Source organism: Lactuca serriola, chromosome 1 (assembly GCF_051521515.1).
Source record: "Lactuca serriola cultivar US96UC23 chromosome 1, Lser_US96UC23_V15, whole genome shotgun sequence".
In the NCBI taxonomy this organism is placed as follows: Eukaryota; Viridiplantae; Streptophyta; class Magnoliopsida; order Asterales; family Asteraceae; genus Lactuca; species Lactuca serriola.
The window spans coordinates 130560109-130579124 of record NC_136408.1 but is presented as its reverse complement, the minus strand read 5'-3'; positions in this window follow the sequence as shown (position 1 = coordinate 130579124).

Below are 19016 nucleotides of genomic sequence, written 5' to 3'. Positions count from 1 at the left end.
TCTCCCTCTACTGTTCATCTTATCCAAAGCAATCTGTAACAATGGCTGACTCATCTTTAGTTCAAGAACAAACAGCTCAATCAACCTTCCTCACCATCATGCCTAACCAGAACCTGATCATCGATTTGGCTCCATTCAGATACGAACTATTCATGCTCCAGTCCGTCGAGTGCCTGAAGTACTCACCTCTGGTAACCACTCTAACCAAGGTTCAGTTTGTTCTGATGTCACTCTTATCTCAGGTTTACTCATCTGCAAAGCATGTCAAGGCTGAAGCGCAGATTATGTTCGAATTCTTCAACAAGAAAACCTTTGTCTCCAAAACTAGGTTTTGCTCTATTTTAGGGTTAACTTATGTTGATTCGATGGTGAACCCTGGACCAATTTACACTTCCCAAATCTTCAAAATGTTCTATAACATGGGGTACACTAATCTTCTCTCAACAGTCATGAAGTTCAAAAAGTCTTGCCTACGTCCTCAATGGAATGGGTTGTTTACCCTTCTCTTTAAAGGATTTTCTGAAAGGAACACAGGTTCAGACAGTGTAAGTAAAGCCTTCATGACCATTATCTATGGTCACTATCATGGAATCAATCTTTATTACCAGTTCATTCTTTAGGCTCAACTGGTGCAGATTTTAAACTCCACATCTTGTGACAGAGAGATTTCATGTGGACGTTTCTGGACGCTTATCATACAACATGCAATGGAGAAATTTCCTGTTCTGGTAATGGCGGATTCGTTGATGTCTTCGATCGCAACTTTTCACACGACGGAGATCATTATCGCCGATTCTTGAAAGGTTTTATTTATTGGGTCTATTCTGGAGATAATGTACCGATACAAAAGTCTCTGGACAAAGTAGATAAACCATAAAAGGGTGGCAAGAAGTGTGACAAAACAAAAGGAAGTCAAGAAGGTCCATCTTCTAAAGCAGCCACACTATAGAAGCAAAAGACTTAGGATGTAGCTCCTTTGGCCCTAAGAGGCGAAAGTTGAAGAAAATGACGTTGAAGCGAAGCTCACCATCCTCAAGTGACACTGAGTATGTTCCCTCCGATACAACAAATGTAGAGTCGAGCGAAAGCGAAAGCGCTCAGTCTAAAGATTCGCTTCGAGGAGATTCACCTCCTCCTTCTCCACACCACGAGGTACCTATTATTGAATATGTTCCATCTCCACCTCTTTCTCCAACTCATACTACAGTTCCTATTACTATTGCTCCATGCCTATCTCCAATTTCTACTAGACCACCACTCTCTACTCCTCTACCCCCACCTATATTCATTGAAACTACCACTACCTCAACCACAACCGAACCTCTAGCTTTTGTCAATGTATCTGATACGGGGGCACCAACTTCATGTGTTGAAACCCTAATCATAAGCAAACCTCTTTCTTCGTCTCACTCAACCAAATCTGAAACCATTCTTGGTGAAGAGGATGTTGAGTTTGACACATTCCATTACAGCCCATTTACAGTTCAAAGAAATAGTGACGATGATGCTCCTATCACGAAAAGGCATCTAAAGGACTTGAACGAGAAGCTTAATACTCTGATTGCTTCTTCATCTTCATCTTCAACCACCGCATACTCAGAGATTGTTATCAATGGTCTCGTGGCTACACTGTTCAAAGAGCATGAATCTTCGATTGACAAATCGAATAAAGCCGTTGAAGCCTCCACCTAGTCATGCAAAACCGCGGCCGAAAAGTCAAAAAACTAATCGCTGATGCTCAAGTGTTTTTGAAATCTCTCCAAGATACGGCTGAAAAGAATGCGGTGAACGCCACAGTGCAGAAACTCACCACTTCGCTCCAGGCTAAGAAGGCGTATTTTGAAAAAGTGCGCAAAAGCATCTGAACTGACAACACAGAGCTTCAAACTTCAATCAATTCTCGGCTATACAAACTTCAAGCTGATTTAGCATTGGAAAATAAAGTGATGGATGAACTCGCTCGCCAAACCACTCTGCTCAAAACTCAACCCGTCAAGCTCTCATAAGCGAAGAAGAAAATTGATGACCTCAAGTCAGAGGGAGCGGTTGTTAGGACTTGTGTGGGAGATGTCAACACTCTCCTTTCCAATCTTATTGAAGCTCATGATTCAGTTCTTACGATTCCCGTCCGCATGCGCTTGGCTGAGAAGCTATGTCCGGCTATCGCAATGTTGAATCTCCTTGAACGTGTTCTGGAGGCAGGTATCCCTCCAAAACAAGGGGGAGAAGGTACTCAAGATCCACTAAAACAACCACCAACAAGCGAAACTCCTCAACAACCTCTAATCAAACCATAATTTACAAATGAACCGAAGGGTAATGAAGCTTCTGGTTCAAAAGCGAGAGGAAAGAAGTGTTGGGTTTTGAGCAATCTAACACTTCCTAAGTGTGCATGCAACCCTAATAAACCTTGGATCTATGTTTGTCTAAATACATGCAAAATAATAATTTTCCAAGGTTCATAACCTATCTAACATGGCATGGGGTACTTTTAAACATAAAAGAGTTAGAAGAGATTACGTACCTTTTGATGAGTTTGATTCTTGAGGAGTTTGAGGGCCACACACCAATAATGTGAATGCCTCAAATGGAATCACAAATCACCACAAACTCTTGGAAAACTTTGAGAGAGTATACACACTTGTAATTTTCGGCCACACACAAGCACACACACTAGTGGCTATTTCATGCAACATAAGCATGCTTATATAGTGTACATGGTTAGGGTTAAACCCTAATAACCCATCACCTTTCCTTTTCCAAGGATCAATGGGTTAAAAGCTCCATGGATCATCCATGGACTTCCATACAAGCCAAGCCCATTAACAAATGAGTGTTAGCCCACACCATATAAAACCAATAGCCCACAATCTAATTAGTCTTCCTTTTAATCACTAAATTAATTCATAATTAATTCAAGACTAACACTAATTAAAAAACATGACTTCATATTAATATATTATAACTTATAATATATTAATAAACATATGTGTATAACTCTCATAAAATTATCCATAAATTGTTCGGGTGAAGTGCAACCCAAATGGACCATGCCGGGTCGGGTCAAGTATATACCAAATAAGTTATGGACTTAGACACCTTATCCAACAGACTCCCACTTGGATAAGTCTAATAACTGTATTTGCCTATATAACTTTAGGAACCAACCAACAATCGTAGCTCTCGAAAACTCTGTTGAACTATGAAGCACCATTTTAGGACAAGTGATCATATAATCCTCTGTTCTCATGATATCAGCCGGACAAACACATGGAACTATGTCTTGCTTATTGTCTGGCAGTTGTTTCTTGATTTCCGATTTGTTTGACAAAGAACTTTACTGAACACGTCAGTTTAGTTCTGACCGGGCCCGGTACATGGGTCAACACAAAATCACCGAGGGGCCCAGATATCGCTTCTATTTCTAGAAGGAACAGATAAACTTCGACTCATATGCTTGTTCTACTACTTGTTAAATTGTACACAAAGGCACGTTTTATAACATCAAGTTACGTATGCGTTTACGTGCAATCAATGCACAACCAACTCACAGGTAACAACTCATATCTCTAGGTTTGAAGACTTATATGATATTATCGTCTCACGATCACTCGAGATAAATTCCATGAAGTGATACAAGTGAGCGTGGGTTTATACCAATACTCATAACTTATGAGTACTCATGAATGTTGCAGCAACCATTGCCATGTCTAAACACCTTTAGTCATCTGCAAACCCAATTCATGACAATCTTGATTCATACCTACTTCCGACGTATGACCGATTGTGGAGGTTTGAATAAATTAATTATTCTGGAAGTCAAAACATGCAAAACTGAAACAATAGTAAATAATTGACAATGGTAGTAATACTTTACTCATAAATAAATCACAAATTTTATTCATCATCAAACGTCGATTACATTTTACAAGTTTCAGGAAAACTATCTAATTTGTAAAACTAATATCGTCCCTCAGCCCGATGCGCCTTGCATGCTGAAAATGCTTAACCCTCGTCAGTCCCTTCGTAAGGGGATCTGCAGGATTCTCATCCGATGATATCCTCTTTGCCACGAGGAGTCCTTCTTCAATCTTGTGTCTTGTGAAGTGATATTTTCTGTCAATGTGTCGGGATCTGCCATGATCTCTTGGTTCCTTGGCTAAGGCAACCGCACTATTGCTGTCACAGAAAATCTCCATAGGTTCTTTAATAGCTGGCACAACTCCAAGGTCTCTGATGAAGTTCTTCAGCCATATCGCCTCCTTCGTTTCTTCACTCGCTGCTATATACTCTGATTCACAAGTCGAATCAGCCACCGTCTCCTGCTTGGAACTCTTCCAAGAAACTGCCCCTCCATTTAAGGTAAAGACCCAGCCCGACTGAGAGCGGAAATTATCCCTATCAGTCTGAAAACTAGCATCACTATACCCTAATACTCTCAAGTCATCACTCCCACCAAGGGTAAGGATCCAACCCTTAGTCCTCCGCAGGTACTTGAGAATGTTCTTTACCGCGGTCCAATGAGCCTTGCCAGGGTTCCCCTGATACCTGCTGACCATGCTCAAAGCAAAGGCCACATCAGGGCGGGTACAAGTCATAGCATACATGATCGAGCCAACAGCGGAACATACGGTAGTTGGCTCATCTCAACTATCTCTGCCTCTGTACTCAGACTCTGAGTCTTACTCAGTTTGGCATTGCTTTGGATCGGTAAATCTCCTTTCATGGAATTCTGCATGTTGAACCTTTTTAACACCTTATCCAAGTAGGTACTCTGACTAAGTCCAATTAGTCTTTTACTCCTTTCTCTTAATATCCTTATCCCTAGGATATAGGCAGCCTCCCCTAGGTCCTTCATATCAAAGCACTTCCCAAGCCAGGACTTAACCTCCTGCAAGGTTGGGATGTCATTTCCTATAAGTAGTATGTCATCCACATACAGTACCAAGAAGCTAACTATACTCCCACTAGCTCTGACATACACGCAAGACTCATCTTCACTTCTCGAGAAGCCAAACTCTTTGACCTTCTCATCGAAACAAATATTCCAGCTACAAGATGCTTGTTTCAATCCATAAATGGATTTCTCAAGCTTGCATACTCTATTAGGGTACTCTGCACTGACAAAACCCTCTGGCTGATTCATGTACACATCCTCAGCCAACTTTCCATTAAGGAAAGCGGTTTTGACATCCATTTTACATATTTCATAATCATGAAATGCAGCAATGACCAGCATAACCCTAATAGACTTAATCTTTGCTACCGGCGAGAAGGTTTCATCATAATCAATACCTTGAGTTTGAGTAAAACCCTTCGCAACCAGTCGAGCGTTATAAGTATGCACTTTTTCCTTCCATGTCGGTCTTCTTCTTGAAGATCCATTTTCACCCGACTGTTTTACGGCCTGGTACATTGTCAACCAAGTTCCAAACTTGATTGTCATACATGGACTGTATCTCGTTGTCCATAGCCTCCTTCCATTTAGCAGACTCCGGGCCTGCCACGGCTTCCTTAACACTGCTAGGTTCATCCAAATTTACCAGTGTACTATCACTGATAAACGTATCACCTTCCGTAGTAATATGAAAGCCATAATAAAACGAAGGTGTGTTCCTAACCCGTGTGGAACGCCTCGGAGGTACAGACTCGTCAGCTTGCTCAACTGGAGTTTCCTCCTCAGGTTGATTGCTAGTGTCTAAGGTTCCTTCACCAATTGCTTCTTGAATTTCTTCAAGATCAATCTGCTTCCCACTGTCTCCTTGGCTTATAAATTCTCTCTCACGAAAGACCCCTCTTCTTGCTACAAAGACCACATTCTCACTGGGTCTTTAGAAGAGGTAACCGAAGGATTTATGTGGGTAGCCGATGAAAATGCACCTTTCACTTCGGCGTTTGAGCTTATCATGAGTCTCACGCCTCACGAAAACCTCGCAACCCCAAAACTTTATGTGTTCTAAATTGGGAACCTTCCCAGTCCACATCTCATGAGGTGTTTTGGTAACCTTCTTTGTAGGGACTAAATTAAGGATATGGGCGGCAGTCTCTAAGGCATACCCCCAAAAAGAGATTGGTAGCGAAACTCGACTCATCATAGAGCGAACCATGTCCAACAAGGTTCGATTACGCCTCTCAGCTACACCATTCAGCTGTGGTGTCCTAGGAGGAGTCAATTGTGAGACAATCCCACACTCCTTAAGATAGTCAAGGAACTCGGTACTAAGATACTCACCACCTCGATCGGATCGAAGCATCTTAATGTTCCTGCCCAATTGATTTTCTACCTCCTGTTTGAATTCCTTAAACCTTTCAAAGGTTTCTGACTTATGTTTGATTAAGTAGACATACCCATATCTACTAAAATCATCAATAAAAGTCACATAATACTGATTAGCATCCCTTGTGGCGGTTTTGAATGGCCCACATACATCAGTATGTATTAGGTCCAACAAACCCTCACCCTTTCACAAGTTCCAGTGAAGGGTGATTTTGTCATCTTTCCAAGTAGACAAGATTCACAACTATCATCCTATTTAAGGTCGAATGACTCCAAGACTCCACTCTTTTGGAGTTGGCCTATGCGTTTCTTGTTTACATGTCCAAGACGACAATGCCACAATGATGCTTTATCTAGGCTAGTAGAGTAATCAATATACAACACATTATTTCCTAAGTTGTCTACAATCGACACAGTTTCATACACACCATCACAAGGTAATGCTTTAAAATAAAACACATTTTTAAAGAAAGCATTAATACCACCACATTCATTATCAAACGAAAAGGTAAAACCTTGTTTGTACAAAGCATGAAAAGAAATAATATTCCTCGCCATTTCAGACGAGTACACACATTTATTCAAATCTAATTTTAACCCATTATTAAGCAACAAAGTATAAACTCCAATCTTGGAAACAGGTGAAGCCTTCTTATTCCCTATGATCAAGTTTATCTTCCCGTGCTCCACATCCTCACTTCTTCTTAGGCCCTGCAAATCAGAACATATGTGAATACCACATCCTGTATCAAGCACCCAAGAGTTAGAATATGCTGAGTAATTAGACAATATTGTGTAAATACATGCATGGGTGGGTTTCACTTTCCCATCCTTTAGATCCTGCAAGTACTTAGGGCAGTTTCGCTTCCAGTGCCCCTTGTCCAGGCAATAGTAGCAATCAGCATCCTTGGGAATGGCAAAAAGAGTGACAGAACCGCTCTTGGTCTTTGATGAGGAGCCTTCAAGAGACTTTCCCTTGGTACCCTTCGAAGGGCGCTTCCTCTTTTTCCCTTTGCCTTGCCCGACAGCCAAAACAAGGGTAGATGTTGGAGTAGGAGTAGTAGAGGTGACAACCGCCTTGCCCTTAAGACCGGTTTCAGCGGTCTTCAAGAGTCCTTGAGGCTTGCTGAGGGAAACTTCCTCCTTGTTCATATGATATGTCATACGAAAATGGTCATAACAAGAAGGTAAGGAGTGCAAAATGATGTCAATTGCCAACTCCTCGGGGAAGTTCACATTCAGCTTCAGCAAACAGTCCACATACCTTTGCATCTTTTGCATGTGGGCAGTGACGGATTCACCGTCCTTCATGCGGGTTGTTATTATGGAGGAGATTATTTCATACCACTCCTGACGAGCACTCTGATGGTACCTTTTCATCAGGTCTTGGTGCATCTCAAAAGGGTAGACTGATGGGTTTTGAGCATTCTAACACTTCCTAAGTGTACATGCAACCCTAATAACCTTGGATTTATGTTTGTCTAATTATCATGCAAAGTTGAATTCCAAGGTTATATTCCTATCTAGCATACATGGGGAACAATTTTAACTTGAATAATAGATAGAATAACTTACCTTGTTGTTGCTTGTGTTCCTTGAAACCTTGTGAGCCTAGCACCCCAAGTGTGATGCCTCAAATGCTTCACACAACACCAAATGCTCTTGGAAAGACTCTTGAGATAATACACACTTCTCAAAATCGGCCAAGCCCTCTAGTTTCCTTAGTGCGTAACCGATTTTGGTGGAGAATATGCTTCTTATATAGTGTTGACACATCTAGGGTTACACCATGTAAACCCTAATGTGTCATGACTCTTCATTTCCATGACCCATGGGTTTGTAACTCCCATGGAGCATCCATGGAGCATCCTATGGGTAGAACCTAACTTGAGAATCCATGGAGCCTCTTAGCCCACTATACAAGATATGGATGATTTACATAATCAACCCATATATTTAATTAGTTATCCTTTGATCACTTAATTAATTCCAAGTTAATTCTTGATCAAACTAATCAAATAATATTATTAATATATTAGAACTTATAATATATTAATAATCTCCAAGTGTTATTCCTCTCATTTGGTCTAACCAATTGCATGGTGCCATGCAACCCAAATGGACCATGCCGGGTCGGGTCAAGTACAAGCCCGAAATAGTTATGGACTTAGACACCTTATCCAACAGTCTCCCACTTGGATAAGTCTAATAACTATATCTTCTAGTACTTCAGGAACCGACCGGAAATCGTAGCTATTTCAAGGTTTCTCGGAACTGAGAAGATGATGGTACGCCATTTAAGATAAGTGATCATATAATCCTCTGTTCTAGATATCAGCCGGACAAATACATGGAACATTGTCTTGCTTATTGTCCAGCATTTGTTTCCTGATTTCCGATTTGTTTGACATAGAACTTAATTGAACACATCAACTTAGTTCTGACCGGGACCGGTACATGGGTCAAAACAAAATCATCGAGGGGCCCAGATATCAGCTTCTAATCCAAGAAGGAACAGATAAACTTCGACTCATATGTTTGTTCTACCACTCATTGAATTACACACAAAAGTACGTTTTATAACATCGAGTTACCAATGCGGTTTCGTACAGTCAATGCATAACCAACTTGTAAGTAACAAATCATATCTCTAGGTTTGAAGACTTATACGATATTACCGTCTCACGATCACTCGAGATAGAATTCCATGAAGTGATTCCAGTGAGCGTGGGTTGAGTCCAATGCTCAGAACTTATGAGCACTCATGATTGTTGTAGCCTTGTCCAAGACCTCTACAACAAACATGACAGTCTCTAGTTCCAACATATGACCGACTGTGGAGGTTTGAATAATATGTTATACCAAACAAAAATTATTCTGGAAGTCAAAACATGCAAAAGAATTATAGTAAACGATCGACAAGAGATAGCAACACTTTACTCATAAATAAAACTCCTTTTATTCATCATCTAATGTCAATTACACTTTACAAATTTCTGGGTTATCTAACTACTGAATCTAATATCATCCTTCAGCCCTATGCTCCGAGCATGCTGGAGATGCTTAACCCAAGTCAGTCCCTTTGTGAGGGGATCTGCCGGATTCTCATCTGATGATACCCTCTTTGCCACGAGGAGTCCTTCTTCGATCCGATGTCTGATGAAATGGTATTTTCTGTCGATGTGTCTTGATCTCCCGTGATCCCTTGGTTCCTTGGCTAAGGCAACAACACTTTCACTATCACAGAAAATTTCCATTGGCTCTTTAATAGCTGGTACAACTCCAAGGTCTCCAATGAAGTTCTTCAGCCATATCGCCTCCTTTGCTGCCTCGCTAGCTGCAATATACTCTGATTCGCAAGTAGAATCTGCCACTGTCTCTTGCTTGGAACTCTTCCAAGAAATTGCTCCTCCGTTTAGGGTAAAGACCCAGCCCGACTGAGAGTGGAAATTATCCCTATCAGGCTGGAAGCTAGCATCACTATACCCTACAAATCTCAAGTCATCACTCCCACCGAGGGTAAGAACCCAGTCCTTAGTCCCCCGTAGGTACTTGAGGATATTCTTTACCGCAGTCCAGTGTGCCTTGCCAGGGTTCGCCTGATACCTGCTAACCATGCTCAAGGCAAAAGCTACATTGGGTCGAGTACACGTCATAGCATACATGATCGATCCTACAGCCGAAGCATAAGGTGTTCGACTCATTTCTGCTATCTCAGCCTCAGTGCTAGGGCTTTGTGTCTTACTCAATCTGGTGTTACTCTGGATGGGTAACTCTCCTTTCTTGGAATCCTGCATGCTGAATCTCTTCAGCACCTTATCCAAGTAGGTACTCTGACTAAGTCCAATTAGTCTTTTACTCCTATCTCTCAAGATCCTTATCCCTAAAATATAGGCAGCTTCACCAAGGTCCTTCATAGAGAAACACTTCCCAAGCCAGGACTTAACTTCCTGCAGGGTTGGAATGTCGTTTCCTATGAGTAGTATGTCATCCACATACAATACCAAAAAGCTAACTATACTCCCACTAGCCTTGACATACACACAAGATTCATCTTTACTCCTAGTAAAGCCAAATTGCTTGACCTTCTCATCAAAGCAAAGATTCCATCTACGAGGTGCTTGCTTTAATCCATAGATGGATTTCTCAAGCTTACACACTCTATTAGGGTACTCGTTGCTGACAAAACCCTCTGGCTGACTCATGTAAACATCTTCAGCCAACTTTCCATTAAGGAAAGCGGTTTTGACATCCATCTGCCATATTTCATAGTCATGAAATGCAGCTATGGCTAACAGAACTCGAATAGACTTAATCTTGGCTACCGGAGAAAAGGTCTCATCATAGTCCACTCCAGGAATTTGAGAGAAGCCCTTTGCAACCAGTCTAGCCTTATAAGTGTGTACTTTACCATCCATGTCGGTCTTCTTCTTGAAGACCCATTTGCACCCTACTATCTTACGACCTGGTACATTTTCAACCAAGTTCCAAACTTGATTATCATACATGGATTGTATCTCGCTGTCCATAGCCTCTTTCCATTTAGCAGACTCGGGGCCTGCCATGACTTCCTCGTAGCTGTTAGGGTCATCTTGACTTACTAGTGTCTCATCACTAATAAGTGTCTCACCTTCTGCAGTAATATGGAATCCATAGTAATGCTCAGGTGCACTCCTAACTCTCGTGGAACGCCTCAGAGGTACAGATTTGTCAATTGGCTCAACAGGAGTTTCCTCCTCAAGTTGAGGGCTAGAGTTTGAAGTTCCTTCACCGCTTGATTCTTGAATTTCTTCAAGATCAATTTGCCTCCCACTGTCTCCTTGGCTTATAAACTCTCTTTCTCGAAAGACTCCTCTTCTTGCTACAAAAACCACATTTTCACTAGGTCTGTAGAAGAGGTAACCAGAGGAATGCTGTGGGTAACCGATGAAAATACACCTCTCGCTTCGAGGTTCGAGCTTATCATGAGTCTCGCGTCTCACTAAAGCCTCGCAACCCCAAATCTTGATGTGGTCTAGTTTAGGTACTTTACCAGTCCACATCTCGTGAGGAGTTTTGGCAACTTTCTTTGTAGGGACTAGATTAAGAATATGGGCGGCAGTCTCTAAGGCATACCCCCAGAATGAGATTGGTAGCGTAGCTCGACTCATCATGGAACGAACCATATCTAACAAGGTTCGATTACGCCTCTCAGCCACACCATTCAACTGTGGTGTCCTGGGAGGTGTCAATTGTGAGACTATCCCACATTCCCTTAGATGGTCGAGGAACTCTGAACTAAGATACTCACCACCACGATCGGATCGAAGCATCTTAATGTTCCTGCCCAATTGATTCTCGACTTCCTATTTAAATTCCTTAAACCTCTCGAAAGTCTCTGACTTATGTTTGATCAAGTAGACATATCCATATCTACTGTAATCATCAGTAAAAGTCAAATAATAACGATTAGCATCCCTTGTGGCATGTTTGAATGGTCCACACACATCCGTGTGTATAAGGTCCAACAAACCTTCACCCCTCTCACACGAACCTGTGAAGGGTGACTTTTTCATTTTTCCAGGTAAGCATGATTCGCAACTATCATCTGACTTTAGGTCAAACGACTCCAAGACTCCATCCTTTTGGAGTTGGCCTATGCGCTTCTTGCTTATATGTCCAAGAAGACAATGCCATAATGATGCTTTATCCAAGTTATTATTATTAGTAGAATCAATACACAAAACATTATTTCCTAAATTATCTACAACAGACACAACTTCATACACACCATCACAAGGTAATGCTTTAAAATAAAGAACATTATTAAAGAAAGCATCAATAGAACCAACTTCATTATTAAATGAAAAGGTAAACCCTTGTTTGTACAAAGCATGAAAGGAAATAATATTTCTTGCCATTCCTGGCGAGTAACAACATTTATTTAAATCTAAACTAAACCCACTACTTAGCGATAAAGTATAAACTCCAATCTTGGTAACAGGTATAGCTTTCCTATTCCCCATGATCAAGTTTATCCTTCCTTGCTCCACATCCTCACTTCTTCTTAGTCCCTGCAAGTCACAACAAATGTGAATACCACAACCGGTATCAAGGACCCAAGAATTAGAATGGGGTGAGTTATTAGAAATGATAGTGTAAATACCTGCATGGTTGGGTTTGACTTTCCCATCCTTCACATCTTGCTGGTATTTTGGGCAGTTCCGCTTCCAATGAGATTTTTCATGGCAATAGAAGCATTCAGTCTCTTTTGCCTCAGAAGAAGGAGTAATGAAACCTTTCTTGGTTCCACTTGAAGAAGAGCCATCAAGGGTCCGAGCCTTGGTACCCTTCGAAGATCTCCTCCTCTTCCTCCCTCGACTTTTCCCGATTGCCAAAACCGGAGTTGAGTTTGGAGTAGGAGTGATAGCAACCGACTTCCCCTTAAGACCTGATTCTGCGGTCTTGAGAAGTCCCTGAAGTTTGCTGAGTGTGACTTCTTCCTTTTTCATGTGATATGTCATGCGGAATTGATCATAGCACGATGGTAAGGAATAAAAAATAATATCTATTGCAAGATCCTCCGGGAAGTTCACATTAAGCTTCAGCAAACGATCCACATACCTTTGCATTTTCTGCATGTGGCTCGTGACGGATTCCCCGTCCTTCATCATGGTTCTTATCATGGAGCAGATGATTTCAAAGCTCTCTTGTCTTGCACTTTCATGGTATCTTTCCATCAAATCTTGGTGCATTTCATAAGGGTAGAAATCCTCATAAGACTTTTGGAGTTCCGCTGTCATCGTGGCCATCATGATGCAAGCCACTTTCGTAGCATCCCTTTCATGTGCCCGAAAGTCAGCGACCTCCTGAGGAGTTGCAGTGGTCTCATCAATCTCCTTAAGCTCCTTGTCAAGGACATATTCTTTGTCCTCGTAGCGGGTAATCATCCTGATGTTTCTGATCCACTCATTGAAGTTGGATCCATCAAAGGTGACTTTCCCACACAAGTTCATAAGGGTAAAGGAGCCATTAGGATTAGAGCTAGAAGCATTGTTGAAAGACATCTGAAGAAAGGAGAACAAGATTAGTTTAGATATAAGAGAGTCCTTAATAAGACACCCAAATGTAATATTAAGGCTAGGATCCAATCACAATATAATATAACTTAGAAGAGGTATGCCGTAATCTAAGCTATATCATATTTGAAAGGTAGGTGAATGACGATTCACCAATTTCCACCACGAAAACCGCAATATTTAAGTATTAGGTTTTTTCGAATGGTTCTTAGAAATTCCTAGATTCTTTGAGATTCAATGAACTTTTCAAAGGCATGTTTCAATCTCGAGTGTGCCCTCCAAGCTTTGTGACTGGGATACCGAGGATCACAAAACGAGGTGTGAAGTAACCATGCAAATCACTTGGTACTCTTAAAGTTTATCACTCAATCGATGTGCCGGTAAACCACACACATTCCATCGATACTATAATAAACCCTAAGTCACCCTTTACCTACCTTGTTAAGTCCAAGTTAGTGTGCCGGTTAACCACACACGCTCCACCAACGACTTAATCAAAGTGTAAAGTGTAATTTCATGGAATAGCACCTTATTCACATTTTTCCTAAAGTAACTAACATTGGGAATTTAATAAAACATTTAGTTACTTTATAATATTCATCATACTTTGAATGAGAATTAATAAGTCCTTGTCTTACCCGTTCGGCTAACGACCCTCCACCGATCAAGCAAGCGGTGGGTGAGAGTGGACACCCATTAAGTCACCATTTTATAGGCAACAACCTTATACCCACCTTATAGACCGGCTTCGTGAATGAGGCGTACTAGCGGTAAGACGACTTTGTTCTTATACATATATATATATATATATATATATATATATATATATATATATATATATATATATATAATTATTAAATCATAATAATATAAGTATAAGGGTTGAATTTTAACTTTTAAAATTCTAGGGGTTGGAACTAAAGTTTTAGCTTAACTTTACTTGTTCCAAAACTTGAGGGCAAGTTTTGTAAACTTTCAAAACTTTTCATTTCTTGTAACTTATGAGTTTAATAGAGTAATAAAATGAGGACTTTTCATTTTTCCTAACTCTTGTGTTCTTTTAATGGTTTTTAATCCAAGAGACTTTTGGTTTTCCATAACTTGAGGACAAGTTTAGGACTCCATTAAAACACATTATGATCATGAATTAATCTACCAAATAGGTTACAAATAATTCCTATGATCATCTAAACATCATAAGAACAAGAATATGAATATGAACACATTCAAGAATCAAAATCACATTTAATCTTTGTAATTTTGATAACTAGTTGTTGTAAATGAGTTAGAAAAGACATTACACCTTCTAAAACAAGTTTTCAAGTACCAAAACAATTTAGGGTAATGTTTCTAATCCATTTCCAGCAACTGAAGTCGAAATTCTGCACTCTGTCGACCCTACTCGCCGAGTGCATAAACCTACTCGCCGAGTAGGTTGAAGATACACATGAACTCGACGAGTCCTCCCCATGGACTCGCCGAGTCCATCAGTCAGACAGCAAGATTTTCGACTTTCTTCAACTTTTAAGCACAAATAACAAACAAACAAGCCTGGGCTCTGATACCACTGATGGGTTTTGAGCATTCTAACACTTCCTAAGTGTACATGCAACCCTAATAACCTTGGATCTATGTTTGTCTAATTATCATGCAAAGTTGAATTCCAAGGTTATATTCCTATCTAGCATACATGGGGAACAATTTTAACTTGAATAATAGATAGAATAACTTACCTTGTTGTTGCTTGTGTTCCTTGAAACCTTGTGAGCCTAGCACCCCAAGTGTGATGCCTCAAATGCTTCACACAACACCAAATGCTCTTGGAAAGACTCTTGAGATAATACACACTTCTCAAAATCGGCCAAGCCCTCTAGTTTCCTTAGTGCGTAACCGATTTTGGTGGAGAATATGCTTCTTATATAGTGTTGACACATCTAGGGTTACACCATGTAAACCCTAATGTGTCATGACTCTTCATTCCCATGACCCATGGGTTTGTAACTCCCATGGAGCATCCATGGAGCATCCTATGGGTAGAACCCAACTTGAGAATCCATGGAGCCTCTTAGCCCACTATACAAGATATGGATGATTTACATAATCAACCCATATATTTAATTAGTTATCCTTTGATCACTTAATTAATTCCAAGTTAATTCTTGATCAAACTAATCAAATAATATTATTAATATATTAGAACTTATAATATATTAATAATCTCCAAGTGTTATTCCTCTCATTTAGTCTAACCAATTGCATTGTGCCATGCAACCCAAATGGACCATGCCGGGTCGGGTCAAGTACAAGCCCGAAATAGTTATGGACTTAGACACCTTATCCAACATAGACATCTTTATATGACTTTTGGAGCTCGGCTGTCATCATGGCCATCATGATACATGCCACCTTAGTAGCATCTCTCTCATGTGTCCTGAATTTAGAGATCTCCTCAGGAGTAGTAGTAGACTCATCAAGCTCTTTTAACTCCTTATCGTGGACATATTCCTTGTCGTCATAACGAGTAACCATCCTGATGTTCCTAATCCAATCCATGAAGTTGGAACCATCAAAGATGACCCTCCTACAAAGATTCATGAGAGAGAAAGAACCAGTTGGGTTAGAGCCTGGAGCATTAGTGTTGGAAGACATCTGAAAGAAGAAAGCAAGTTTAGATTAGATATATAGAATCCTTAATAAGACACCCAAATGTAATATTAAGGCTAGGACCCAATCATGATATATTATACTTAGAAGAGGGATGTCGTAATCTAAGTAATAATATATTTGAAAGATAGGTGAATGACGATTCACCAATTTCCACCATGAAAAACAAAATGAATTATTAGGTTTTAATTGGATTTGAAATTCCTAGATTCTTTTGAGATTCATTGAACTTTTCAATGGCATGTTTCAATCTCAATTGTGCCCTTCAAGTTTTGTGACTGGGATGCCGAGGATCACAAAACAAGGTGTGAATAACCATGCTAATTCACTTGGTACCCTTAATATTATCACCTAATCAATGTGTCGGTTAACCACACACGCTCCATTGATTTATGACAAACATTAAGTAACCCTTCGTGATCCTTACTAGTCCAAGTTAGTGTGCCGGTTAACCACACACGCTCCACCAGCGACTTGGTAAGGTACAAAGTGTGAATTCCATGGACTAGCACCATGTTCACATTTTTCCTAAAATAACTAAGATTGGCAATTAAAGAGGTTTAGTTACTTTATAATAATCATTATACTTTTAATGAGGATTTAAAGTCATTGTCCTACCCGTTCGGCTAACGACCCTCCACCAGTCAAGCAAGCAGTGGGTGAGAGTGGACACCCATTAAGTTGTCATTTTATAGGCAACAACCTTATACCCACCTTATAGACCGGCTTCGTGAATGAGGCCTACTAACGGTAGAACGACTTATTCTTATACATATATATAATAATTAACCATTAATGTTATAAATAGTATAAGGGTTGAATTTTAACTATTAAAACTCTAAGGGTTGGAATTAAAGTTTATTAAAGTGTGTGAAACTTTACAAATTCCAAAACTTGAGGGTAAGTTTTGTAACTATCCAAAACTTTTCATTTCATAACTTATGAATTAAAGGTTCATAAAAATGAAGACTCTTCATTTTCATGTAACTTATGTGTTTAAATGTGTGTGTTAAAGAAAAGTGACCTTTGGATATCCATAACTTGAGGAAAAATTGTGGACTCCATTAAAACATATAAATGATCAAGAATTAATTCCAAACAATTCAGCAAATAATTCTTATCATCTTCTAAATTCATAAGAACATGAACATGATCATCAAAATTTCAAGAATTATATGAACACATAAAATCATGGAATTTTGATATATGCTATTGTAAATGGATTAGAACAACCATTACACCAACTAAAACAAGTTTTAAAACACCAAAACAGTTTAGGGTAATGTTTCTAGTCCATTTCCAGCAGCGAAAGTCAAAATTTTGCATTCTGATCATTCTACTCGCCGAGTGCACGAACCTACTCGCCGAGTATGATGAATTTTGCCATGAACTCGGCGAGTCCCCCCATGGACTCGGTGAGTCCATCAGCCAGACAGCAACAATTTCAACTTTTTTCACTATTTTCCATCAAGTATCAAACAAGCAAGCCTAGGCTCTGATACCACTATTGGGTTTTGAGCAATCTAACACTTCCTTAGTGTGCATGCAACCCTAATAAACCTTGGATCTATGTTTGTCTAAATACATGCAAAATAATAATTTTCCAAGGTTCATAACCTATCTAACATGGCATGGGGTACTTTTAAACATAAAAGAGATAGAAGAAATTACATACCTTTTGATGAGTTTGATTCTTGAGGAGTTTGAGGGCCAAGCACCAATAATGTGAATGCCTCAAATGGAATCACAAATCACCACAAACTCTTGGAAAACTTTGAGAGAGTATACACACTTGTAATTTTCGGCCACACACAAGCACACACACTAGTGGCTATTTCATGCAACATAAGCATGCTTATATAGTGTACATGGTTAGGGTGAAACCCTAATAATCCATGACCTTTCCTTTTCCAAGGATCCATGGGTTAAAAGCTTGATGGACTTCCATACAAGCCTAGCCCATTAACAAATGAGTGTTAGCCCACACCATATAAAACCAATAGCCCACAATCTAATTAGTCTTCCTTTTAATCTCTAAATTAATTCATAATTAATTTAAGACTAAGACTAATTAAATAACATGACTTCATATTAATATATTATAACTTATAATATATTAATAAACATATGTGTATAACTCTCATAAAATTATCCATAAATTGTTCGGGTGAAGTGCAACCCAAATGGACCATGCCGGGTCGGGTCAAGTATATACCAAATAAGTTATGGACTTAGACATCTTATCCAACAAGAAGATTGTTGGTGAAAGCGATGAAGAAGAAGAGAATGAGGAAGAAACAATAAAGCGAAAGAACCGTGACCGAGAGTTTGATGAAAATGCTCGGATCGCGAAAGAAGAAGAAGAGAGAGACTGAAGGGAAAAGGAAGCTCATGACGCACTGGAAAGTAGAAAAAAAAACTCTGTTCTCTTTGTGGACGTTAGAGAGATTATTAAAAGAGGCTATCGAATCTCCCAACATTAACTGGCTAGAGTTGGTCATCTCGTTTGACCTGGAGAACAAGATGGACTCTCATTTCGATATACCAATCACAAGAAGATCCTTCGTTTTTCATTGTTTTAAACCGATTGCCACAGTTCCCGTACCTGATGCAAGAGTCGATAGAGCTTTGATTGATTACTATCTTGCTTACTCTCAGCCTCAGTACATGACCTGGAGTGCACAGAAGATAACAACGGTCAAGGTGATGAAACCGGTTGCCGTAGGGGGTTTCATAAAAGTCAAGTTTCGGGTGACACGAGGATCAGAAAACACTGTTCCTGAGATTTCGCTTGCTGATCTTCCCAACCTCAACCCTCATGAGTGGATATTACTAACGAACTTCCTGCTTACTGAAGAACAGAAGTATAAACCGATACTCACCCATCTTAAGCGAATGTTGGTCTCATATATTTATGAAGTATCGAAGTTGGATACTAAATTCGCTTCTGCTTTGAGTGAAAAGCCAATTGTCAATCCTATCGGCAAAGCAAGTGATTTGAATAAAATGCGAATAAG